At 45.4% G+C, this 25,838-nt stretch overlaps 1 non-coding gene across 1 annotated transcript; it reads left to right on the top strand.

The window, feature by feature from the left end:
• The first annotated feature begins 22,982 nt into the window (after positions 1–22,982).
• Positions 22,983–23,055, top strand: n-TKctt18. Its single transcript has one exon. It is a non-coding gene; the product is annotated as a tRNA-Lys (tRNA).
• Positions 23,056–25,838: the final 2,783 nt, after the last annotated feature.

Below are 25,838 nucleotides of genomic sequence, written 5' to 3'. Positions count from 1 at the left end.
GTCCTCTGCAAAAGTGGTATTACCCACTGAGCTATCCCCTCTTTTTAATTTTACGTGTGTGTGTGTGTGTGTGTGTGTGTGTGTTACATATGTATGGGTATATAATGTATATGTATGTATTTTAAGAACGCAAACATATTTTTAAAAGGAAAAACAGGTCAGACTTGAATGTGGCTCTTTTAAACCATGACCATGTATTATTTTTTTTAACAATTTATTTATTTAATACATGTGAGTACACTGCAGCTGTCTTCAGACACTCCAGAAGAGGGAGTCAGATCTCATTAGGGATGTTTGTGAGCCACCATGTGGTTGCTGGGATTTGAACTCAGGACCTTTGGAAGAGCAGTCAGTGCTCTTAACCACTGAGCCATTTCTCCAGCCCCTTCATTTTTTTTTTTTTTTTTTGAGACAGGGTTTCTCTGTGCAGTCCTGGCTGTCCTGGAACACACTTTGTAGACCAGGCTGGCTTCGAACTCAGAAATCCACCTGCCTCTGCCTCCTGAGTGCTGGGATTAAAGGCGTGTGCCACCACGCCTGGCAAAGATTTATTCATTTATTATATGTAAGTATACTGTAGCTGATACTGTAGCTGTCTTCAGACACTCCAGAAGAGGGCATGAGATCTCATTACAGATGGTTGTGAGCCACCATGTGGTTGCTGGGATTTGAACTCAAGACCTTCGGAAGAGCAGTCAGTGCTCCTAACCACTGAGCCATCTCTCCAGCCCCGTATTATTTTATGGAATGAAAGTTAAACAGGAAAAGAGAAAGCTGAATCCTAAGGGCTGTCTGCCTAGCCAGTTCCAGGATAATGAAAAACCACTTCTCAAAGGAAGTGGATTGCATTCCTAAGAGTGATGCTTAAGGATATCCTCTGGCCTCTACACTCATACACTCATATGCACAAGATCCTGTACATGTGCACACAAACACGTACACACACGACATACACACATGTACATACACATACACAGTTGTTGGTTTTGTTTTGTTTTGTTTTGTTTTGTTTTGTTTTGTTTTAAGAATGGACTGGAGAGCTGACCTAACCTGTAAAGTGTTTGCTATGCAAGCATGGGGTTCAGATTTCCAACACAAACACAAACCAGTCATGGTAGCTAGCATACGCCTACGATTCCAGCATGGGGTAGGGTAGGAGATAGGAAGAGCCTTACAGCTAGCCAGCCTCTGGTCTCCATGCACACCCACACACATGAACATGTACCCATGGATAAGCATGCACATACCATTGTATATTATTTAAATAAATTTTTATTTTACTTAATGTATATGAGTGTCTGGCGGCCTGGTGCCCATAGGCACCAGAAGAGGGCGTTGGATCCCTTGGATTTGTAGCTATGAGCCATCAGGTGGGTTCTGGAAACCAAGCCCAAGTCCTCTGCAAAAGTGGTATTACCCACTGAGCTATCCCCTCTTTTTAATTTTACGTGTGTGTGTGTGTGTGTGTGTGTGTGTGTGTTACATATGTATGGGTATATAATGTATATGTATGTATTTTAAGAACGCAAACATATTTTTAAAAGGAAAAACAGGTCAGACTTGAATGTGGCTCTTTTAAACCATGACCATGTATTATTTTTTTTAACAATTTATTTATTTAATACATGTGAGTACACTGCAGCTGTCTTCAGACACTCCAGAAGAGGGAGTCAGATCTCATTAGGGATGTTTGTGAGCCACCATGTGGTTGCTGGGATTTGAACTCAGGACCTTTGGAAGAGCAGTCAGTGCTCTTAACCACTGAGCCATTTCTCCAGCCCCTTCATTTTTTTTTTTTTTTTTTTTTTTTTTTTTTTTTTTTTTTTTGAGACAGGGTTTCTCTGTGCAGTCCTGGCTGTCCTGGAACACACTTTGTAGACCAGGCTGGCTTCGAACTCAGAAATCCACCTGCCTCTGCCTCCTGAGTGCTGGGATTAAAGGCGTGTGCCACCACGCCTGGCAAAGATTTATTCATTTATTATATGTAAGTATACTGTAGCTGATACTGTAGCTGTCTTCAGACACTCCAGAAGAGGGCATGAGATCTCATTACAGATGGTTGTGAGCCACCATGTGGTTGCTGGGATTTGAACTCAAGACCTTCGGAAGAGCAGTCAGTGCTCCTAACCACTGAGCCATCTCTCCAGCCCCGTATTATTTTATGGAATGAAAGTTAAACAGGAAAAGAGAAAGCTGAATCTCTAAGATGTAACAGCTGAAAAGCAGCAGGCTCTGCCCTAGCCCAGAAAACACACGTGTGCCACATGTGTACACACAAAAATAATGCTCTGCAGGAAGATAAAACACAATCTGAAGAGAGACTCTGAGCCAGTCCAGCCTCTCCATCACGGCTTTGGCCCATCATGGCCTTGGCCTTCCACATCCTGCGTTCTCCCTGGCCTCTGTGAAATGCTGTCTTGATAACGTCTGTAATCATTCAATTGCAGCCAAGCTAAGGACTGGCCCAGACTGGGATACAGAATGAAGAGTTGTGAGGAGGCGAGGGATATGCAGAATGAACCCAAAAGAACGTACTGCTCTTTGACACAGTCATCTGTAGTCCCACAGTGGAGAGATTATCCCCAAGGGGGGAAAGCCAGCACTGGCTGCATGAAGTGCACAGAACTATTTGTGGAACTGTTCTGTGGTGTGTAACAATAAAAGCAAAGATGTAAAGCAAAATAATTGACTTGGGGATATAGCTCAGTAGACCATTTTCCTCATGGCCCTCCACCCTCAACGCACACACACAAATAATAAAAATAAAACATAAAGCCTGAATCCTGAATAACCCTTTACCACCAATAGCCACCACCTCTTAGATAAACCTCCTTGTACAGCTTTGGGAGAGTGGTCATCATATCTGGGCTCTATAGGAAATCTAGAACACCTGTGAGATTTGGAGTCATTTTGTGTTCTCTCTCTCCCTCTCCCTCTCCCTCTCCCTCTCCCTCTCCCTCTCCCTCTCCCTCTCCCTCTCCCTCTCCCTCTCCCTCTCCCTCTCCCTGTCCCTGTCCCTCTCCCTCTCCCTGTCCCCGTCCCTCTCCCTCTCCCTCTCTCCCTCTCCCTCTCCCTCTCCCTCTCCCTCTCCCTCTCCCTCTCCCTCTCCCTCTCTCTCTCTCTCTCTCTCTCTCTCTCTCTCTCTCTCTCTCTCTCTCTCTTTCTCTCTGTCTCTGTCTTCCAAAGCCTTTATTGCATACTAGGGAAATGTTTTGCACTGGGCTACATGCTCAGTTTCCCCCTGGTGTCCATGGGGACCACATTCTCTGCTCACTCTGTGGCCTTGAAAGTTGGAAAAGATAGTAGCCTCAGAGCAGCCTGGCACTCGTGGACGCTTTGCTTGAGGGGAAGGGCAGCCTTCTGTAAAGCACCTCAGCACCTCAGTTTCAGTGCTCTCCCCTCCCTTGGTTCCAACAGCTATGTCCATGACACTCCCTGGGTTCATCTGTCCTTGTGTGTCCCAGTGCCCTTCTGGCTCTAGCCGCCTGGGTCCCTCCCAGGGCCTCTGTCTTTGTGGCCAGGATTCACCCTCAAGCAGTGCAGGACAATCTTCCCAGCCCAGCCCCAACCTCTCTGAGCTGGCCCCTGTCCCAGTGCTGACGCTCTGAGCTCTCTGTAATCTTGTCAAGGCCTAAAACTAAGAAGGCAAGCAGCCCAGCTTGGTCTCTGTCCTACTTTGCTTCTCTGTTTCTGTAATAAGCACCATGACCAAAAGGAACTTCAGGGAGGAAAGGATGTATTTGCTTATTTGTTTGGCTTAAAGATTGCAATCTGTCATCGAGGAAATTCAAGGCAGGAGTCTGGAACAGAAACTATGAAGGAAGGAATGCTGCTTACTGGTTCGTCTCCCATGGCTTCCTCAGCTACTTCTCTTATACAGGTCAGGCCCACCTGACTAGTGAGAGACTAGGCCGCCCCCTACATCAACTACCATTCAAGAAAATGCTTCACAGACATGGGTGGCCACAAGCCAATCTGATGGGAGCAATACTTCCGTTGAGGTTCCCTGGGTTGGGTTCCTGAGGTTCCATTGAGGTGACTCTGGGCTGGGTCTAGTTAGCAGCTGAAGCTAACTATGACATTCTAGGTCTTGTCAACTTTAATACACACACACACACACACACACACACACACACCACTTTAAGCTATAATCTTTCCTTTCTTGTTTATTCACAAAATTCCATGTTAATCTCACAAGATGTAGTGCAGTACAACTTTAACAGTTCCACAGTCTTTAACTTCCAATGGTGTAAAAGCCTAAAGTCTCAGGGCAGGAGAGATACCTCAGTGGTTAAGAGTTATTGCTGCTGAAGATGGCTTAGTCAGCCATCATTGGGAGGAGAGGACCTTGGACTTGCAAAGATTATATGCCCCAGTACAGGGGAATGCCAGGGCCAGGAAGCCGGAGTGGGTGGGTTGGGGAGCAGGGCGGGGAGAGGGTATAGGGGACTTTTGGGATAGCATTTGAAATGTAAATGAAGAAAATATCTAATAATAAAAAAAGAGTTATTGCTGCTGTTCCAGAGGACCCACATTCAGTTCCCAGCATCCATGCCAAGTAGCTGACCACCCACCATCTGTAACTCCAGCTCTAGTGGAGTCCCAGCTCTCCTCTGATCTTCAAGGGCACTTGCTCTCATGTGTAGGCATGCATACCTACATGTAATTTAAAATAATAAAATAAATCTTTTTTTAAAAAAATCACTCAAAAATCTCTTAACTGTGGGCTCCCGTTTTAAAAGCAAACAAACAAAACACCAACTAACTATATACTTTCTTATTCCAAGCGGGGAATGCCAGGGCAAGGTTACAATCAGAGAAACGCGAAACCAGAATCCAGTGGTGTAACTAGATCAGTGTCTGACTATGGGACTCATTCATGATCTTCTAGACTCCAAAGGGCTTAGGCAACCCGACCTGTCCAGCTCTGCTATCGACAGCACACATCTTGTCTCAAGGTTCAAGAGGGCTCTATTCCACACCTACCACTGTCCTTGGTGGTTATTTCATGGTCCTGTCGTCTCTACTATACCTGAAGCTGCACCTTCAGAACTCTTCAAGGAGACTCTGACCCTGTTAGAGTAACAAGCCTCAGCCACTTTCCATGACCCTTTCAGCCTTAAAGACTGGTACCATATATTGCTCTCATACATTATTTGCCAAGTTCTGCGGTCATTTTACATTCATTCTTACTCCCCACCCCTGCCAGCACACACAGTAGAACATAGCTTCTGTTTGTTGACCTGGGGAAATATTTCCTAGCCTCAACTAACCAGCATTTGTTGTTCCAGTGAAGCAAAGTTTCACTTACACAGATTCTTGAGCTAAAACATCACATAAATGGCCCTGATAGATTCTTTGAGGAAGTTTCAAACTTCTCTCTGAAACTTCACAAACCGGCTTCCATCATCCTAATTTCTCTCAACATTGTTTTCTGGGATTCCACAGAACAACCTTTACAATTCTGAGCAGCCAATGGCTTTTCTATACTAAAATTCCAAATACTTCCACAGCTCAACCCCCAAACAACCTACATGTTTATGACATCCATTCCCTCGTGCCAATTTCAGTCCAGTTTGCTTCTGATGCTATAAGAAATACCATAGCCAAAAGCAACTTCAGGGAGAGAGTGTCTATTTGGCTTACAGGTTATAGCTCATCACTGAAGGAAGCAAAAGCAAGAAGTAAGGCAGGAGATGGAAGCAGAAACCACAGGACATGCTTACTGGCTCACTTTCCTCACTTCCTTACCTTTCTGGTACAGTCCTTATCCATCTGCCTAGGACTGGTACCCCAGAGGTGGAGAACCGTCTGCATCCATTAGCAATTAAGAAAATGCCTCACAGACAAGGCAGACATATCCACAGGCCAATTTGAGGGGGGCTGTTTTTTAACTGATGATCCTTTTCCCCAGATGACTCTAGATTGCATAAGCTGACAGCTGAAACTAACTGGGGTTGGCTCCATCACAATGTTGTCGAATGCTATGCACAGAATAGCATGTAGACCTTCATCTCTATGTCTTCACCGGACATCTGATGGGCACAGGCCCTGCTTTCATGGGTCTGACTTGTTAGTGGAGACTGAAGAAATAAATATGCCACATACATGCACAAATTCTGTGATGAGCAGCATGACTAAAACCAAGAGATAAGGGCTGGAAATGGAGCTCAATGAAAGAGTGCTTGCCTAGTATGTGTGAGGCCCTAGGTTCAGTTCCCAAGCACTCCAAAAAGAAAAAGAAAAAGAAAAGAAAAGATGAAATGAAGAGGGAAATGATTTAGTAGTGACAAAAGATGCCCTGCTACACACCAGAACCTGATGGATTTTGCATATGCGGAGCACATACTGAAGAGCAAAACCAAGCCAAACAACTACAGCTAGACATGAGGGTTGTGGCTATCAACTATCTCTACTATGGGAGCCCAGATGGAAACTACATCACTCTCATGGTTTGGCAATATAGATAGACAAGGGAGGCATATGATCAGAGATCCAGGGGGAGGGGGGATCAGTCCTCAGGTGAACTGGAGAAAAGGTCCTCCAAGTAGAGATTTCTACTGCACAAAGATCTTGGTAGGAAAAGGTTTTCTCTGCTCTCTGAGGGGCAGCAGGGGCGGCCACTGTGAATGAAGCCAGGCACAGCCAGGGTGTGGAAGTTAGAAGAAGCTCATGTAAGCTATCAAATGTCTCCTTCTCTCGCTGCTCCTGGTCACAGATATTTGGAGACGTGGATTAAAGGGAAGTGTGGGTGAGAGGAGCCATCGGTAAGGACAAGGAAGAGAAATGTCTCTACCAGGAAACAGAGATAGAGGTGAGAACCAAGGAAGCAAAATTGAGAAGGCAGAGGGGTCGTGTCAGCCCCTTGAGTCTGAACTGGAGAAGCCGTCTTCCATCTTTGTTATTCTCAGACCTGCAGTGGAGGTGGAAGGGAGCGCTGCCTACAGAGACAGAACTCCCCCATCAGCTGCCTGGAAAGACACCGATCTGTGCACACTTGGGAGAACTGCAAATGTTTGCTCTCCCTGGTCTTTGGGGTCTCACGTTCACTAGCAGAAGGATCCCAGTTCCCAACTCGATAATGGGTGAAGAAGCAGCTGACAGAAAAAGACCTGGATACACTTAGATTGGGATTATGTGTGCAGCCAAGCAATTGCTGGCTGGGAGGACCATCCCAACTCCTGAAATATTTGGGAAGGGTGGGGGTGTGGGGTGTGGAAGTGCTGTAGTCTCTCTTCAGTTTGTTACTGCCTACCAGTTGGCATCTATAGAAACCCGCCAATGGTGCCAAGGGAGCATGCTTCGCTGTTGCTGACTGGATGAGGTGGGGTACTTCCTGTTGTTGGTTCTCCCCTTGCCTAGAGTCGCTGCATCGCCAACGGCCTAGAAGCATTAGCAGGCACTAGTAGTTCGGGGGATGATCTCTAGAGCCTAGCAGCCCCTGAGCACTGGTGGGCCAAGTGCTGGTGCAGTCTCAGCAGCTGCGGTGTCACTTGCTGCTCCGTTACTTCCTTCTCAACCTGGCAGCCATTGCAGACATCCCCGCTCTAGTCTTCAGCTGGCCCTATAAAGGAGTCACGTCACGGTTTTGCCCACGGAACTCAACATGTGTGTGAAGGTTCTTCCTCAGCTTGGTGAACATGGTTTGCTGTTGCACGGTGGCTGGGGCACTGAACCACTGCCTTCTGGCCACCGTTACCCACTGCTGTTTGCCACTCTGGCTATCGTGGGAAATGGGCCTTTCTATTTGTTGCGATCCCCTAATGGCAGTCCAAAAGCATTAATGCCCTATCGCCCACAAAAGATGACAATCACCTTCCTGCGGCCTCTGGCCCTGCCTGGAAGCTCCTCATGGCTGCTGTTGCTCTTCTTGCTGGCAGTCAAGAGGCCTGCCCTGATGGGCTCCTAATCACTCCCGCGCTGGCCCATTGGCTGCTTAACCAAGTTTGGGGTAGTGGGAAGAGAGGGTGTTCACCAAATAAATGTCAATCCCTAGGACTGAATCTACTTGCTAGCCCAGGCCTACCTCTTTCTAGTCTCCATCTGCCTGGTGCTCTCCGAGAGCTCTCTCAAGCCACTGCTTTACTGTCTGCTGTGACTGACTTCTGCCAGGGCCGGAGAGATTTGTGTGAGGGTCCGGCAATCTCCCCACAGACCTACAAGTTGACTCTGACAACTGGGCCCCAGCATGGGTGTTCTTGCATTAGGCCTAAGCCAGAAGTGCAATAAGACCTACCAGGTGCTTCCCAATGTACCAGGTGCTTGCCAATCAGCCCACTGGGCAGATCGGGCTCTCTGGGGTCAGGATGACATGGGACCAGTATTCTGGGATCTCTTGGAGAAAGTCAAATGGCTAGTTGGTGGCAATAACTTACAGTGGACTCTTACCACTAGTCTTCTGTGTGATGCAGGGTGAATCCCTTCTGTCCTGTCCTAAAGAGTGGTGAGAACCAGAGAACCAGGAGGGCCTGCCGTGGCTGGCTGGCTGACTGGCTGGCTGGCTGACTGGCTGGCTGGCTAGCACTATTTCCTGGTGCAGCCTCTGGAAACTCTGCAGTTCTGCTCATCTCCCTTTACAGCCCTGCTTCCTACTTTCCTGCTTTCCTTTAATCTCACAGGGGGGCTGCAAGGAGGAGGTCTGAGCCATGTTTAAGAACCTAGAGTCGGGGAACCATGGGCTCAAAAAGCCCTTTGACGGACTGAAGACTTCTGAGTTTCTATCTTTTTTTTCTTTAAAGTTTTCTTTTTCTTTTTTTTTTTTCTTTTCTTTTTTTTTTTTTTTTTTTTTTGAGACAGGGTTCTCTGTGTAGCCCTGGCTGTTCTGGAACTCACTCTGTAGACCAGGCTGGCCTCGAACTCAGAAATCCTCCTGCCTCTGCCTCCCGAGTGCTGGGATTAAAGGCGTGTGCCACCACACCCGGCTTCTTTAATGTTTTTGTTTGCTTGCTTTGTACAATATATCTTGATCATGTTATCTTTAAAGACTGCTTGCTCTGTATCTTTCCCAGATCCCCAAGGCATGGCTGATCCCAAACAGCTCTGAATCAGCCGTGTGTTAACCCCGCACACGATATGTTACAGAAACGGAAGCTGTGAAGGCAGCCGAAGGGCCTGATGCCTTGGACTTTGGAGTATAAGGTGATGAGGAGAACTGGTCACCTTGTCCCCCAGGCTAGGTGGGACGTCAGTGGCTTACAAAACCATAGGTGGCAGGAACTAGAACAGGTGATAGGAAGCCATGAGAAACAGATTTCAAGCCCTAGCTATGACACTCTGCGAGCTCCTTCCCACTTCCCAGTACCTGGGGCTCATGAGGAAGTGAGCTTCCTGTCTTGGTGCGGATTCTATCAGAGACCCGCTGGTCACATACATTGTTCAAGATTGAAGTATCGCATCCAGCAGCTGTTCTCAACCTATGGGTCTCCCCACCCCTTTGTGGGTCAAAGAACCCTTTTACAGGGGTCACCTGAGACCATTAGAAAGCACAGATGTTTACATTACAATTCATAACAATAGCAAACCTACAGTTATGAAGTAGTAATGAAAGTAATTTCATGGTGGGGGGGGGTCACTACAACATGAGGCACTGGATTAAAGAGTCACAGCATGAAGGAAGGTTGAGAAGGTATAGAGTGATTAATCTCATCAATCCCTTTTAACCCGGAGACCTTGGGGCAGACATGGGACATGTGGAGCCTAGCATTTGTACCTTCCTGCCTAATGTATGCCTCAGCAGTAGGTGTCATCTCTGCTCCCCAAATGTACCTACAGGTAAATCTGAGGGCAGCTGACTCCAGTCCTTTCTGTGGTAGAAAAGCCTGGTTTTTCATACTAACACAGAACCTCCATTATCGTGCCGTCTCCACACACGTCACTTCAGACCATTCCGTGGGCAAGACCAGAATCTATTTATAATTTATACCTCTTTACAAAGGCCTGCTGATGAATCGCATGCTTGATGCTTCTAATGGACAAGACCTCATTCTTGAATGCAGAGGGAAAATCCATTTTTTCAACTGGGCAGTGACCAGTGGTGGCGCACGCCTTTAATCCTGGCACTTCGGAAGCAGAGGCAGACGGATTTCTTAGTTCAAGGCCAGCCTGGTCTACGGAGTGAGTTCCAGGACAGCCAGGACGATACAGAAAAACCCTGTCTCGAAAAAAAAAAAAAATCCATTTTCTCAGGTGGGTGTACCCAACTGGGAATCCATGCAGGAGCTTGGATCTACTCAAATGTCAGTTCAGAGGAGCCCAGCGTCCAGCCCATTTCGTAGCTTCTACTAGGTGCAATAAGAGTTCCTGGGCATTTTATATGAATGATAACATTTCTTTCAATCTCAATGGAAAGGAATGAATGATAATATTTTTTTCAATATCCAAGATAAATGAATCTTAGTCTCTTATAGTACTTGGACATGTAAAAGAGAAAACTTCTTTAATCCCAGCACATGGGAGGCAGAGGCAGGCGGATTTCTGAGTTCGAGGCCAGCCTGGTCTACAGAGTGAGTTCCAGGACAGCCAGGGCTATACAGAGAAACCCTGTCTCGAAAATACCAAGAGAGAGAGAGAGAGAGAGAGAGAGAGAGAGGGGGGGGGGGGGAGGGAGAGAGAGAACTTTTTTTTTAACTAGAAAAGTGAAATGGTGGGGGCTGGAGAGATGGCTCAGTGGTTAAGAGCACTGACTGCTCTTCTAAAGGTCCTGAGTTCAAATCCCAGCAACCATATGGTTGCTCACAACCATCCGTAACAAAATCTAACTCCCTCTTCCGGAGTGTCTGAAGACAGCTACAGTGTACTCACATATAATAAATAAATAAATCTTTTTTTAAAAAAAGAAAAAAAAAAGAAAAGTGAAATGGCTTACATCTATCTCCACACCCGATTTTTTTTCTTGTTTGAGAGTCACTTGCTACAGGAAGAAGAGGTCCCAACCCAACATCCTCCCTTATCTTCCTAAAGTACCCCCTCTGAGTTAGGACCTGCCCTAAGACCTAAGATCATGGCTACCCTCCCAAGTGAACCCTTGACTTATCTGGGAGCCGCACGCACTCTGAATCAGAAAACAAGAGCTTATTAAATAGAATGTCAGGGCAGTGGTCATGTCAAGAATAACAGGTTTAAAACTGACAAGATGGCTCAGAGAGTAAAAGCTAATACTTCACTGGCCTGCTGACCCAGATAGATCCACTGTGGAGGAAGAGGACTCCTGAATGTTGTCTTCCCATTCCCTTTCCCATGCCCACACTGTGACATGCGCATCAAACACACATGGAGAATTTAAACTTTTAAGAACATTGGTGCCGGGCAGTGGTGGTACATGCCTTTAATCCCAGTACTTGGGAGGCAGAGGCAGGCGGATTTCTGAGTTCAAGGCCAGCCGGGTCTACAGAGTGAGTTCCAGGACAGCCAGGGCTACATAGAGAAACCCTGTCTCAAAAAACCAAAGAAGAAGAAAAGGAGGAAGAAGAAGAAGAGGAAGTAGAGGAAGAAGAAGGAGAAGAAGGAGAAGAAGGAGAAGAAGGAGAAGGAGAAGAAGAAGAAGAAGAAGAAGAAGAAGAAGAAGAAGAAGAAGAAGAAGAAGAAGAAGAAGAAGAAGAAGAAGAAGAAAGAGGAGGAGGAGGAGGAGAAGGAGAAGGAGAAGAAGAAAAAGAAGGAGAAGGAGAAGAAGAGGAAGAACAAGAAGAAGAGGAAGAAGACCCAAGCATGTTTTGCTGCCTGGGTGAGGCTGAGCATGTAGTTCCGTTGCTAGAGTACTTGCCTAGCATGCTTGAAGCCCTGGCTTTGATCCCGAGCAGTGCATAAGCAGGCATGGTGGTGAATGCTGTGAGCCCTTCCTTGCCTCGTAGCAACCTCAAGGCCAGCCTAAGACATGTGAAATCCTGTCTGAAAAATAAATCAGCAAATGAAACACTCAGAGGCCTTCCCCAGGAGGGAGTCGGGGAAGGGGAACATTTCCAGTGGCTGGAGAGGTGGCTCAGCAGTTTAGAACACTGACTGCTCTTCCAGAGGTTTTGAGTACAATTCCCAGCAACCACATGGTGGCTCACAATCATCTGTAATGGAATCTGATGCCCTCTTCTGGTGTGTCTGCTACAGCATTCTCATATACATAAAATAAATAAATCAAAATCAAAAAAAGAAAAAAGAAGAGAAAAGAAGACGAAAGGAAAGAAAAGGAAAGAAAAAGATGTTTCCATCCCACGCTGTCTAGCTGTCATTCATCCGGACTCCCAAACTCTGGTCCCTGCGAGTTGTTTTCCCCTAAGGTGCTGGGTGGTTCTGTCTCTCATGAGCAGGGTCCCTTCCTTCACCCATTGAGCAGAAGGTTCTCGAAGTGAGGGCTTCCACAATCTGACTTGGTTGCATCCTCTCCCAATAGCCTCTGGCCTGAAGCAGGATCAAGAGGTTGGTTCCTTAAGGAAATGGAACTGCGTGTGGCCATGTCCCGACCTTTCCACATTCTGCTCCACTCTCCTGATTAAAACGTCCAGTAAACAGGCCTATCCAACCTATCAACCTATCAACCTATCAACCAGCTCTCAGTTTCTCTTGGGTGGGCGCAGGGGAGTGGGTCCTTCTGCTGTGACTGACAAGGACCTCCAAAGTGACACGCTTTATAAAATAAAAATAACAGTGTGTGTGTGTGTGTGTGTGTGTGTGTGTGTGTGTGTGTGTGTGTGTGTGTTTATGAGGTCACTTCTGCAAGGATCTAGTTGTCCCAAATGAATTTTTAGCACTTCCCCTGGGAGGCAGCAATATAGGCAAGGGACCAAAAATGCTGTTAATTGGGTCACCAAGACATAGACTCATAAACCATGGAATGTGTGAGCTCCTGAGCCAACAGCCTTGTTTTAGAGATGTCAACTAGGCCACACAGGCAGTTGATATCACAATCTGCCTCTATCAGTCTAGCAGGGTCCCAGGAGGATGGCAGCCTCCTAGCCTCTGGTGCAGGGTGACCAGCCTTCAAGTATATTCCTGGCCCTGAGAGGTTTCTCAGCATCTCAAACCCTCAGTACTAAAACTGAGAGAGGCCCAGGCAAACCATGGCGGTGTGAGCGTACCGCTGTGGGTCACGGCTTCTTTCTCCTCTCTAGCTCTAAAGCCTCCAGCCAAGTTTCAGGAAAAAAAAATATATTTTTTACAAAGTATCTGAGGCCCAGATGTGTCAGATGAACCCACTGGGATCAATGGTGCGGCCTGGCCTGGCAGGGAACTGGGCAGCTAGCCACCACCCTGCTGTGGACACTTCCACTACCCTACTATGGACACTCCAACACTGTGAGCAACTCCCCCCCACCCACCCCCCTGCAGCCTTGCTCTCTTTACACCAAAGACACGGTTTTCAAAGCTCTGTTGAGGCTGTTTGACTTTGATCTCGACAAACATCTCTTTTGATAAGTACCAGACCCTCACGTGATGCATGTTTGGAGAGTCTGTTTAGCAATATGCTTGGCATGCCTTTTGGTTGTTGTGGAGTTTATGGCAGCCTAGTCAGCTCTGTCCCTAGCTCTTTATGTGGCCATGAGCAAATCTCCACATACCCTGGAGTCTTGGTTTCCCGGTGTGAAACTTGGGAAGTACTAAAATCTGACCCATTGAATAGTACTGGAAATTGACGATGAGATGACTGGAGATTTTCCGGCACACAGTGAGTGCTCAGTAAATAAAGGAGCCTGAAAAGTCTGGGTCTAGTTTGTCCTTTCTTCTAAAGGTTGGGGAGTCAGGCAAGGGGTCAGTGAAGACACAGATTTGTCAGTAGCCAGGAAGATGGTGAGAATCCCGCTGGAACTCCGAAGGACGCTTTTTTTGTTTGTTTGTTTGTTTTTTGTTTTTGTTTTTGTTTTTGTTTTCGGTACCTGCAGTTGCCAGAGTATTGCGGTAGGGGGCAGCACAGGCGGGTGGAGGTGAAAAAATGAGCCCAGAGCTGGAGCTCAAGCCTTTGGTACCCACAGTTACATTACTCCACGGGCTGGCACAGGCAGATGGAAGTGGGATGTGTGCAAAGAAGTTGGACTGATGGAGAAGCCACTGGCCTAGGCATCAGGAACCGTGTAATGTGAATTGAGGATTTGATACTCTGAGCTTCCTCACTCCTTATCTAAGTCCAAATCGATGATTTTTGGTTTTTTGGTTTTTCGAGACAGGGTTTCTCAGTATAGCTCTGGCTGTCCTGGAACTCACTTTGTAGATCAGGCTGGCCTCGAACTCAGAAATCCGCCTGCCTCTGCCTCCCAAGTGCTGGGATTAAAGGCGTGTGCCACCACTCCCGGCTGAAATAGATGATTTTTCAGACTACTTTGTTTTAGTTTTTTGTGTCTGATTTTCTGAACCTGACACTGTGTTAGGTATACAAGTGAGCTATGTGTATTTGCATCGTGGGAAGTCATGGTGGCAGGAACCTGAAACATCTGATTACATCGAAAACAATGCACACGCACACACATCCACACACACACAAGGGCTGTGGAGAGGTACTGTGGATCATTCCTTCTTTTTTTTTTTTTAAAGATGTATGTATTTATTTATTTTGGTTTTTTGAGACAGGGTTTCTCTGTTTAGCCCTGGCTGTCCTGGAACTCACTTTGTAGGCCAGGCTGGCCTCGAACTCAGAAATCCGCCTGCTTCTGCCTCCTGAGTACTGGGATTATATCTGAGTACACTGTAGCTGTCTTGAGATATACCAGAAGAGGGCGTCAGATCTCTTTACGGATGGTTGTGAGCCACCATATGATTGATGGGATTTGAACTGAGGACCATTCGGAAGAGGAGTAACCTCTGAGCCATCTCTCCAGCCCCATGCCTTCTTTTTCATCCCTGGCTTTTAAAGCCTAGAAACAAGTTTCAGGGGGAAAACAAACAAAACAGAAGGGAGATTTAAAATTACGCATTTATTTGCAGAATTACCAGGGTTGAACCCAGGACCTTAAGCTTGCCAAGCAAATGCTCTCCCAATAGACTATCTCCTCAGTCTAATTTGAGATCCAGATACTAGCTCCTTTCTAAATAAAGCAATGAGCCCAGCAGTGGCTGTCCTTCAGATCAGACATAAAGAAGCCAATTTTAGAGGTACCTCTGGTCTCTTCTCTTGCCCATCCGGCTGCTTACTCTAGTCATAGGCAGACCTGGACACCAGAGTTCTTAGAATTGTACTTATGTCCCTTTTACCCAAACAAGAAATACTTCATAATGCTTCCAAAATGAAAGGTTCCATTCAAAAACTTGTAATTGAACTGCACATATGGCCAGAGTGTAGAGATGGATGGTGGAGTGCCTTATCCAAGTATGGGCTCCGCCATTCCCAAGCACTGTGACCTTGAGCAGTTTGCTTAACTAGTTTGCCCCAGCCTCCCCTCACTCTTCCAGTGATAACACCGCCTTCCTCCCAGCACTGTAACAAGACTGCTTGCTAACACAAACACAGTGCTTAGATTAATGAGGTGTCTGAGATGTGGAAAATGAAGGCAGATACAGGAGACTGGACTGCAGGTAACTGGAGGGTTTGAACGCGCCCAGGACTGGTTTGAACTGGAGGGTTAGGAAGCCTAGCTCAGCCATTTGCTCACTTCGAGTTACTGGACCAGCCTTTGAATCATCTAGGCAGAGGCCCTCATGGCACTTGAAATGCCTTCACAGAATAGAGACACTCCAAAGAGGACGGTTATGAAAGTGTTGCTCGATGCTCTTGGCTGGCTTCCACAGCATTCTCAAACCTGCTGCCCACTCCTAGAAGGCTGGAGGGCAGGGTGAGGGGTGGATATTGATCTGAAAGACAAAGAGATTCTGCTGGGCACAATGGCAGCATTGTGAGCCACAGAGCTCACAATTTCCTGTCTGTCCTTTCAACTTGAAGGAATGCCATTCTGGGCCTGAGTGGTGAGATGGGGGGGTGGGGGCAGCCCAACACTCTATCTGCCAGTTTATTTAGGGTAGACCAGGGAGGTAGGGATCTGAAGTATCTTTGTACAACAATCTTCTAGGTGAGAAGAAGAATCATAGACTCAGAGTGGGAAAGAGACATGCCCAGCCCTATAGGGACCACTAAGGATAGCACAGAGACCAAAGCCCAGGAGTTCTATGGAGGCTGCTAGCATGCCTACCCACCATGGCTCATGTCCTCACATCCCCGAAGGGCATTTTAAACACGTATGATTGAGAAATTTGACCTTTTATCCAAAGGAAGTTGTGTATCTTATCATTGATCTTCCTGAGGAGATGAAAAAGCTAACATTTATCTTGTAACTTAAATATTTAAGGTACATCTAAATTTCTATAATGCAGTCGTGGCTTTGTTGTTGTTGTTGTTGTTTCCAGGCAGGGTTTCTCTTGTTTCGCACTAGCTGTCCTGGAACTTGCTCTGTAGACCAGGCTGGCCTCAAACTTACAAAGATCCTCCTGCCTCTGACTCAGGAGTGCTGGGATTAAAGGTGTGCACCACCACTGCCTGGCTCTTCTTCCTTTGAAATAATAAATATGGGGCTAGAGAAATGACTTCATGGTTAAGACTTCACTGCTCTTAACAGAGGACCCCAGTTCAGTTCCCAGCATCTACATTAGGTGATTCACAACTGCTGTAACTCCAGTTCCAGGGGATTTAGCATCCTCTTCTGGCATCCTCAGGTACCTGCAGGCATGTGGTTCACATAAACTCACAGAAGCACTCACACACATAGACATAAAGAAAAAAGCAAATCTTTTGTAAAAATAAAAATAACAGGTTTAGAGCTGGCAGGATAGAGCAAGCAGGTACAGTTGTTTGCTGCCAAGTCTGGTGACCTGAGTTTGATCTTCAGGATCCACATGGAGGAAAGAGAGAAACGACTCCCAGAAGTTGTCTTCTGGCACTCACATGGTACAATCATTCCCCATACACAATATATGTAAATAAGTTAAAATACAGTAAAATAGCCTACATTAATTACATTATTCTAGCTATGATAAAACACCATGACTAAGAAAGGGTGTAAATGTGCTTATGATTCCAGAGAGTTAGAGTCCATAATGGTGGAGCAGAGGCAAGGTTGCAGGAACAACTGAGATCTTACATCTCATGTGAACTGCAAGCAGGGAGCAGAGAGAACCCTGGGCAGATCACTTGGCTCTTAAAGCCCTAAAGCTCACCTCCAGTGGCACACCTCCTCCAACAAGGCCACACCTCCCAATTCTTCTTAAACAGTTCTACCAGCCAGGGCCAAGGATTGGAACATATGAGTCTGTGGAATCTATTCTTGTTCAAACCACCACATAACTTTAGAGATAAATAAAATAAGCAGGGTGGTCATGGTGCATGCCTGCAATCCCAGCACTTGGGAGGCAGAGGCATGTGGATCTCTGTGAGTTGGAGAACAACCTGATCTACAGTGTAAGTTCCAGGACAGATAGGACTACTCAGAAAACCTTGTCTTGAAAACCAAACAAATACATATAGATAGATAGATAGATAGATAGATAGATAGATAGATAGATAGATAGATATGCAGATACAGATGTAAATGCAATCAGTTATGATGGAACATGCCTGTAGTTCCATTACAGGTAAAGGATTATTCAAGTTCAAGAGCTTGAACCCAGTGAGAGAAACAGAGTGAGATCCTGTTTCAAAAATAAAAGCATATCACAAAATTAGCCCCTTTAATCTGTGCAGTTCTCTGTGTGTTTACATATGTGGGTGTGCAGGAAACTGGAAAGGGAATCATGAAAGGAGAGGGAGAGATCTGAAAGGGGTGGAAAGCAGAGAAGGTTCTGCTAAGCAGTGGTGGCATGCACCTTTTACCCCAGCGCTTGGGAGGCAGAGGCAGGCGGATCTGTGAGTTCTCTGAGTTCGAGGCCAGCCTGGTCTACAGAGTGAGTTCCAAGACAGCCAGGGCTATAGAGAGAAACCCTGTCTTGAAAAACAACAACAACAAAAAAGAAAGAAAGAAAGAAAGAAAGAAAGAAAGAAAGAAAGAAAGAAAGAAAGAAAGAGAAAAGGAGAAAAAAGAAAAGAAAAGAAAAAGAAAAAAGAAAAACAAAGAAACAGAACCAAAAAAAGAAAGAAAGAAAGAAAGAAAGAAAGAAAGAAAGAAAGAGAAAAGGAGAAAAAAGAAAAGAAAAGAAAAAGAAAAAAGAAAAACAAAGAAACAGAACCAAAAAAAGAAAGAAAGAAAGAAAGAAAGAAAGAAAGAAAGAAAGAAAGAGAAAAGGAGAAAAAAGAAAAGAAAAGAAAAAGAAAAAAGAAAAACAAAGAAACAGAACCAAAAAGAAAGAAAGAAAGAGAGAAAGAAAGAGAGAGAGAAAGAAAGGAAGGAAGAAAGAAAGAAAGAAAGAAAGAAAGAAAGAAAGAAAGAAAGAAAGAAAGAAAGAAAGAAAGAAAGAAAGAAAGAAAGGGCTCAGTGTTTAAGAGCACGGTCTGCTCTTCCAGAGGTCCTGAGTTCCATTCCCAGCAACCACATGGTGGCTCACAACCATCTGTAATGGAATGTGATGTCCTCTTCTGGTGTGTCTGAAGACAGCAACAGTGTACTCACATACATAAAAGTAAATAAATGTTTAAAAGAAAAAGAAAGAAAGAATTTTTAAAAGAAAGAAAATAGGAAAGATAAAGGAAGTCCAGCATGGTGGCCCATGTCTTTAATCTCAGCACTTGGGAGGCAGAGACAGGCAGATTCTCTTAGTTCTAGGCTAGCCTGGTCTACAGAGTGAATTCCAAGACAGCCAGGGCTACACAGAGAAAGTCTGTCTCAAAATATCTAAAATTAAATAAAATTAATAAAATTAAAATTAAAACTTTTTAAGGGAATTGAATACATGCAATTCAAAAGAAGCCTGGGAAAACTGGGGGCAGGGGGAGGGGACGTGAGCAGGCACAGGGAAGGACAGTGGGGGAGGGGAGGGGCTGAGAACAGAATATACGGGATAGCACATATGTATGAAGATGCCGTCATGATGCAAATACTTTGTATGCTAACAAAGGAAAAAGAGGCAGAATCATTTTGAAGGTGGCTTAGCTGCTTAGAGCACTTGCTGCTCTTCAGGTGACCCAGGTTTGCTTGCCAGCGTCTGCATGATGGATCACAACCATCTGTAACTCCAGTTCCAGAGGATCAGGCTTCATCTTCTGACCTCCTCAGGTACCAGTCATACACGTGGTACAGTCCCAACACACCCAGACACGTAAAATAGTTAGTTTAGAAAGAGTGGCTGATGTGAATCTGAACCCCGGGTGGTTTTAGGTCAGTATCTTGGGGTACTTTCTCTCGACATCATAGTAGAGTCAGAAGAGAGCACAATCAGTGATGGATACATAGGGATGGGTCACTGGAGGAGAGGACTAGACGTGAAGCCTCTCGTTCAATGGTCACCACCACAGGGTGAAAAACAAGAGCCTCATCTGCCTGAGCTCCGAGCACATGGAGAAACCCAGTGTTCTAAGCACCTGGAACCCCGCCTTACCACATCAGGGTAGATAGCAAAGCCTTCCTGGAGGACGTGCCTCCCAACCAGGGGGTTCAGAGTGACACTGAGGAAGGACAGAATGAGAGGCACATCCAAAGGAACACAGAAGTGCTTTGGTTTTCCAGAGACTTGAAAGTACCTGCTTTTGCTGGAACATCTAGGATGGATGGGGGCTGGAAGTATGGAAGAGGTCAGAAAGGCTGAAGCTAGAGTGAACTGGATGTGGTAAGCTCTATTAGGGAGTTTGGACCTTGGGCTTCATCATAAGGCATCCCTGGAGGGTCTTGTTAGGAAGTTCAAGCTGGCTACTAAGATCCACACAGATCACTAAGGCATCTAGTATAGTTGTGACTGGTATGTGCCAAAAGGAGGAGGGGAAGGAGAAGGAGGAGGGGGAGGAGAAGGGGGGAGGGGGAGGAGGAGGAGGAGGAGTCCTACACCATGGAGCGTCACAGGTTTCCTCTCAGCAATCACCAGGGTGACACCAGAAGATAGTACAAGTCCCTCAATTGAAATCAATTTACTGAAAGCCTAAGTGCATGGCTCAGCTGGTAGACCAGTTGCCTCTTGCATTCAAAGAGCCCTAGGTTGAATGTCCAGCCCTACATAAAACCAGGCATGATGGCACATGTTTAGATTACCTGCACTCAAGAAGGTGGAGACAGGAGGAGAAGAGGTTGAAGTGGAAACTTAAGGGTTCTTTGCAAAGTCAGTTGGATGGTGTTTTGCTGGGCAAACCTGTGAAGGAACGTTTCGCTGAAGCAGACACAGGAGAGAGGTTGTTCTGCTAAAGCAAGCATGTGAAAGGACACATGAAGGATTCTTCACTAACGACATGCATGCAATCGGTCTGCCTTGCATTGTGTAGTTGTGCTGCATTTGTGGGACACCATAAAGAGAAATGCACCAAAAAAAAAAAAAAACTGCTGGTGGTGTGCTGCAGTTTCTTGCTGCTTCCTCTGACTCTGGCTAATGGGATACTCGAGCTGAGGTAAGGAACGTGGAGGTCACATGAGGCTTGGAGGGTATAAACGGGACTCCACAGAGTGACAGAGGGAGAGCTTAGCTTGCTGGTACAGCTAGCAGGGTAGTGCTTGAGAGTCTTGGGTTTTCAATGATCTTTGCTCCCCTGAGAGAGGCACAGCTGAAAATGTTGCCTGGTGTTCCTGTTGGTCCCTCTTGCTGATTCGTGATAAGGCTGAGGCCTGGCTGTCTCTGCTAGTTCATGTCACCACTATTGCTATCCCTATTCTAACGAATTGGACTGCTGGTCTATCCATGAAGTGTTTGTGAGTGGATCAAGCTGCCACTGCCTGCTAACCTGTGAACTGACTGCCAATTTCCAAACAGCACAGATAGGAGTTGCTCCAAAGAACCATTTTAAACAAGTCCACTACCCCCAACCCCTACCCTATCCCTGTATCCTTTCTTCCCCACTACTTCTGGTACGTAGTAGGCTACACAGGAGGTTAAAGTGTTTAAGATCCATCATTAACAATAAGACTAAAGTAGGGCATGGTGGTGCACACCTTTAATCCCAGCACTTGGGAGGCAGAGGCAGGTGGATTTCTGAGTTCAAGGCCAGCCTGGTCTACAAAGTGAGTTCCAGGACAAAGGTTACACAGAGAAACCCTGTCTCGAAAAAACAAACAAATAAACAAAAAAACCGAAAAAACAAAACAAAAAGCCAGATCTTGTTTTTTAGAATAAAAACAGACTGTTTTATAAACACGATGCCACGATATCCCTTTCACCCTTTTAATTTTAGACTGTTTTTCATGCATTCCTAGGTTACCCTTAAGCCCTATGTACTTGAAACCTTGAACCTCTTGTAACCATAATTTTTTCAAACCTTATTGGTTTTTTTTGTTTTGTTTTGTTTTGTTTTTGGGTTTTTTTGTTTTGTTTGTTTGTTTGTTTGTTTGTTTTTTCAAGACAGGGTTTCTCTGTGTAGCCTTGGCTGTCCTGGAACTCACTTTGTAGACCAGGCTGGCCTCCAACTCAGAGACCAGCCTGCCACTGCCTCCTCCTGATTAAAGCCATGGACCATGCCTGGCTAGTGTTTTTACTTAAATGCAAGATGGCATTTTATTCAGCAGTCTGCTCTCAGTAACTCATACATCTACACTTTTCCATTTCGGCATGTCCTTATCTTGTCTCTTACAATCAGACTATTACAATTCTCCAGCTAATCTCCATTATGTCCAGGTCGGTTACTACATATGAAAATTATGATCCTCTGGCTCTTTTAACCTAGCAGAAATCATGAAAAGGGATGCGATATTGTAGCTCGGCCTACATAGCTTGTCTAACATGACGATGAGTCTAGGGTTGATTACCAATCAAAACAAAACCGAGGCCAGATATGATGGGCTATGCCTTCAAACCCCGCACTCAGAAGGCAGAGATAAAAGGTCTCTGAATTCAAGGTAAGTCTGGCTCATAGTGAGTTTCTGTTTCAAAAACAAAAATAAGCCAGAAAGCAACAATGTTGCTTCTTCATGATATTATTTTTCTACCCCATACCCTTTCATATCCTGTAGTTAAAAGGCAGGTGGATCCAAACAAAATATTTCTGGTGAGATTAAATAGCACCATTGTTCTCAATAAATACATAGGTATCCATACGTTATGGTGTCACTGATGGTGACAATTATCTCACTGATGTTCTATTTCTAGATTAGGGTGACAGGCAGCACCCAACAGTTCCTGCCGGTCAAAATTCTTTATTTAGACGGTGTTGTGTAACTTTCCCTCCGATACACGAACAAACGTCTGCTTTGATAGGGCACCAGCCAACAGACTCATTGTACCCAAGCTCAGCTTGGTGAGTTTATTGGGATTGTTTGCAAGTGTGTGTGACCCAAAGGCAGCTAAGACAGGGAAGAGCCCACCCTACTCTGGTCTTCAGGAAAGCATAGTTGGAGCTCCTTGGGGAAGGAAGGGTCTTCTGAATCTTTTATCTTTCTAAGCTTCCTGAGTCTTGTAAATTCAGTTAGCTTCTTTTTCAAAGGTATTTTACATAGCAAGTGTGTGTGTGCACACAACAGTCAGTTCCCTCGTGTCTCGATGGGGATCCAGGGATGGAACGCAAGAAATCTGTTAGCTGGGGTTGGGAAGTTAAGTTCCCTTCCACTGAGCCATCTTGTCACCCTTTGGTATCTGCCGAGGCGCTCAAGACTCTCCGGACTTCGGTCCCGAGCTGCGTTGGTGCTCGCGCCAGAAACTTCTGGGTGACAGGCCCCCAAGCAGGTAGCGGGCCAGCTTCCTTACTCTGCTTTACCTAAGGGAACCGGAGACTCTGGCCGCTAGAGGGCCTTTTAGACATTTGTATTGAACAGCAGAAGTTTGCTCGCATGGAGGCAGAAACAAAATACAATTCATTTCGCAAGCAATTTTACAAAAAAAAAAAAAAAAGATAGAAAAGAAACGGAAAAACAGAGAAAAAGAAGCTCGGAAAAGGTAATTTAATATATGGTACACCACTTGAAACAAATTAAAATAATGTCATTCCTTTGAGGGGACCTAGGAAAGGTGACATACCAGCTGCCCGGCTAGCTCAGTCGGTAGAGCATGGGACTCTTAATCCCAGGGTCGTGGGTTCGAGCCCCACGTTGGGCGGTTTAGTTTTCGGTTTTCCAGGTCTCCGCGATACCTGCTTATGAAACCAAGTTACTTATTGTTAAACAATCCAATACTAAAAGAACCATAAAGATGAAGCTAGTATCTTGCTAATGGCTTTTGCCAACGTGGTTGTAAGGACAGAAATGACTACTACAAGTTATATCATATCCGCACCACAAACCCACAAACAACCAGCACCGACGTGATACGTAGCATTTAAATGAGAAACAGCAGGCTGTTTCGCCTAGGAAAACATTTTGCTATTTCAGTGTTCTGTTTTAGGGGCAGCCTAAAATGAAAAGTTGGGGGATATCGTGATATGAAAATTAATGAAACGTAGAGTTCACAAACACTGCGGAAGTGATCTTCAGTTTTTTAACGTGTTGATGAAAGTAAGCTCGAAGAGCAGCGCTATTGTCTTTTTAAACTATAAGACTGCGTTGGCTACGCGCAATCGGGAACCCACCCTTAGGATTTTTTAAAATCCCTAAAAATCCCTTTCCCTACCCCTTTTATTAAAGTTGGTGATTGAAATGGCAGGTTTGTTTTTTTGTTTTGTTTTGTTTGTTGGGGTTTTTTGTTTGTTTGTTTTTTTGGTTTTTTTTTTTTTTTTTTTTTTTTTTTTTGCTTCTGTCCTTTCTCCATAGGTTTTTCCCAAAACAATTCACATAGAGTAAAAGTTTGCTTTTATATACTGACAACTCCAAGTTCTTAGATATTTTCAGTCATCCTTCAATGATTCTTTTTGGTCTTGTTTTTAGTTTTTGAAGACATGGTTTCTCTGTGTAGCCCTAGCTGTTCTGGAACCTGGAACTAGCTCCATAGACCAGGCTGGCCTTGAACTCACAAAGATCTTCCTACCTCTGCCGGGCTGGAATTAAAGGTTTGAGCAACCACCGCCACAGGGTTCCCTCAGTAATTAATTTTTAAATGTCTTCCACAATTAACATACCTTATGATCATCAATTCAAAGAACAGTTTCAGAATGGAAGACAAAACATGGACACTTCCCACAATCAGCAAGCTGAGTTTTTCAAAAGAATAAGAAACAAAACAAGAAAGGAAGAGGGAGATGGGGGTGTGGGGGGGGGCGGGGGGGGCGGGGGGGGGGGAGAGAACAAAGGAGGAGGAGGAAGGACAGAGAATGGGAGGGAGGGGATGGTGGGAGGATCCTCAGGCGTTCTAATTACACAAATGCTCTCTCTCTAAGTGTTATGCAGAGGGATGGAATTCTTCTTAGACCGCAAAGAAGCAACTGTAAACTGATAAGAAATCAGTGAAAATACCATACATCTATTTAATACAGATCAGGGTAATGGGAAGGAGTGTACGTCCACCACGGCCACCTCCATTCCTTACAGCAAAGCCTTAATTCCCACGATCTCAGAAAGCCGTTTTATTTAGAAATAATGTCATAGATGGATGTAATTAGTCTGGATGACGTCGGAGCAGGCTCCTAATCCAGTATGACTACTGGCCTCTTCCCAAAGGAGCAATCTAGACAAAAACATCCGTTTGGAGCAATGGAAGGATATTCAGCCAGAGAACAAAGCGTTGTTTCTCTGAATTAAGGAACACCAGATCCTGTCAGCAAACAGAGGCTGGGGAGAGGCATGGAATAGATTCTTCCTCACTATCCTCAGGACCAACACCCCTCCCAACACCTTCATTCCAATCCCTAAGTTGTGAAATAAGCCATCCCGACTTAGCTTCTGGTGTTTTGTTCTGGCTGCTGCAGGGAATGAATATAATCTGCATTCTAGTTGGCTGGTAATGTTGGCTTCAAACTTACTGTGTTATGCAGTACGTCATAGACAGAGTAGAGAAACTCCTGGTTCTAAAAGAGCACTGGGTGGGAGAGCTGGCAGGTCACAGGTTCCCCAGAACCAACATTTGTTTTTCAAGAATATACGTTTGTTTGTGTCACTTGCAACAGCATCAGAAGCAATCCTACCCCACCCCCACCCCCTTACAAAATGACGACTTCTAAGCTCATGCGCAGTTGGGCAGAATGGGAACTAGGCCCTGTGTCCCTAGTTCCATCACCACATACCTAACTGCTGTGCGTTCTGCAGGTCGTCACAGCCTCACCCCACCCACCCAGAATGAAGGTCAAACTCAGCCTAATCCAAATGTGGCTCGCAGTTTAGGACCTGGAATACTAAGATGACCAGGATGTGTGGAGCAGCCCAGAACCTGGGCTCCCCCCCCCCCCCAACAGAAAAAGCCAGTCTGAGCCGTTCAGCAGGTCCCTGGTCAGGTTACAGAGAGGCCACACCTTTGAGGCCCAAGGCTTAGAATTGTATCAGCACCGGCTCAGCCACTGGGCAAGGGCTGGGTTTTCGAGAAGCAACACTTGTAAAAGCTTAATGTCCTCTTACTCTTGGCGGATGATTTGGGGATTAGTGATTCATTGCATGTTTTGCTTTTTCCATTGATCTTAGGTTTGAAGATTTTATGCTTAGTTATCTATATGTCAAACATTTTAAGAAAATCTGTTAATTCTGTGTGATTCACTTTCAACTATTAAGTGGCAAGTAAAAAAAAGTTAGAGACATCTCTAAATATATATGTATATATATATATATTTAGAGATGGTCTCACTATACTTCCTGTGCTGGCTGGCCCACCTCACTTTCCTGAGTTCTCCCAGACGGAGATATCTTAGCCAAATTAAATGTCTGACCTTTATTTAGATGCTGATTTGGTACGTATGAGGCAATCAGGAAATCTGAACATCCATTAAATACCTGAAAGACATAAAGGAATTATTTACTTTC

Source organism: Mus musculus, chromosome 9, assembly GCF_000001635.26.
Source record: "Mus musculus strain C57BL/6J chromosome 9, GRCm38.p6 C57BL/6J".
In the NCBI taxonomy this organism is placed as follows: Eukaryota; Metazoa; Chordata; class Mammalia; order Rodentia; family Muridae; genus Mus; species Mus musculus.
This window is presented reverse-complemented; position numbering and strand designations above follow the sequence as displayed.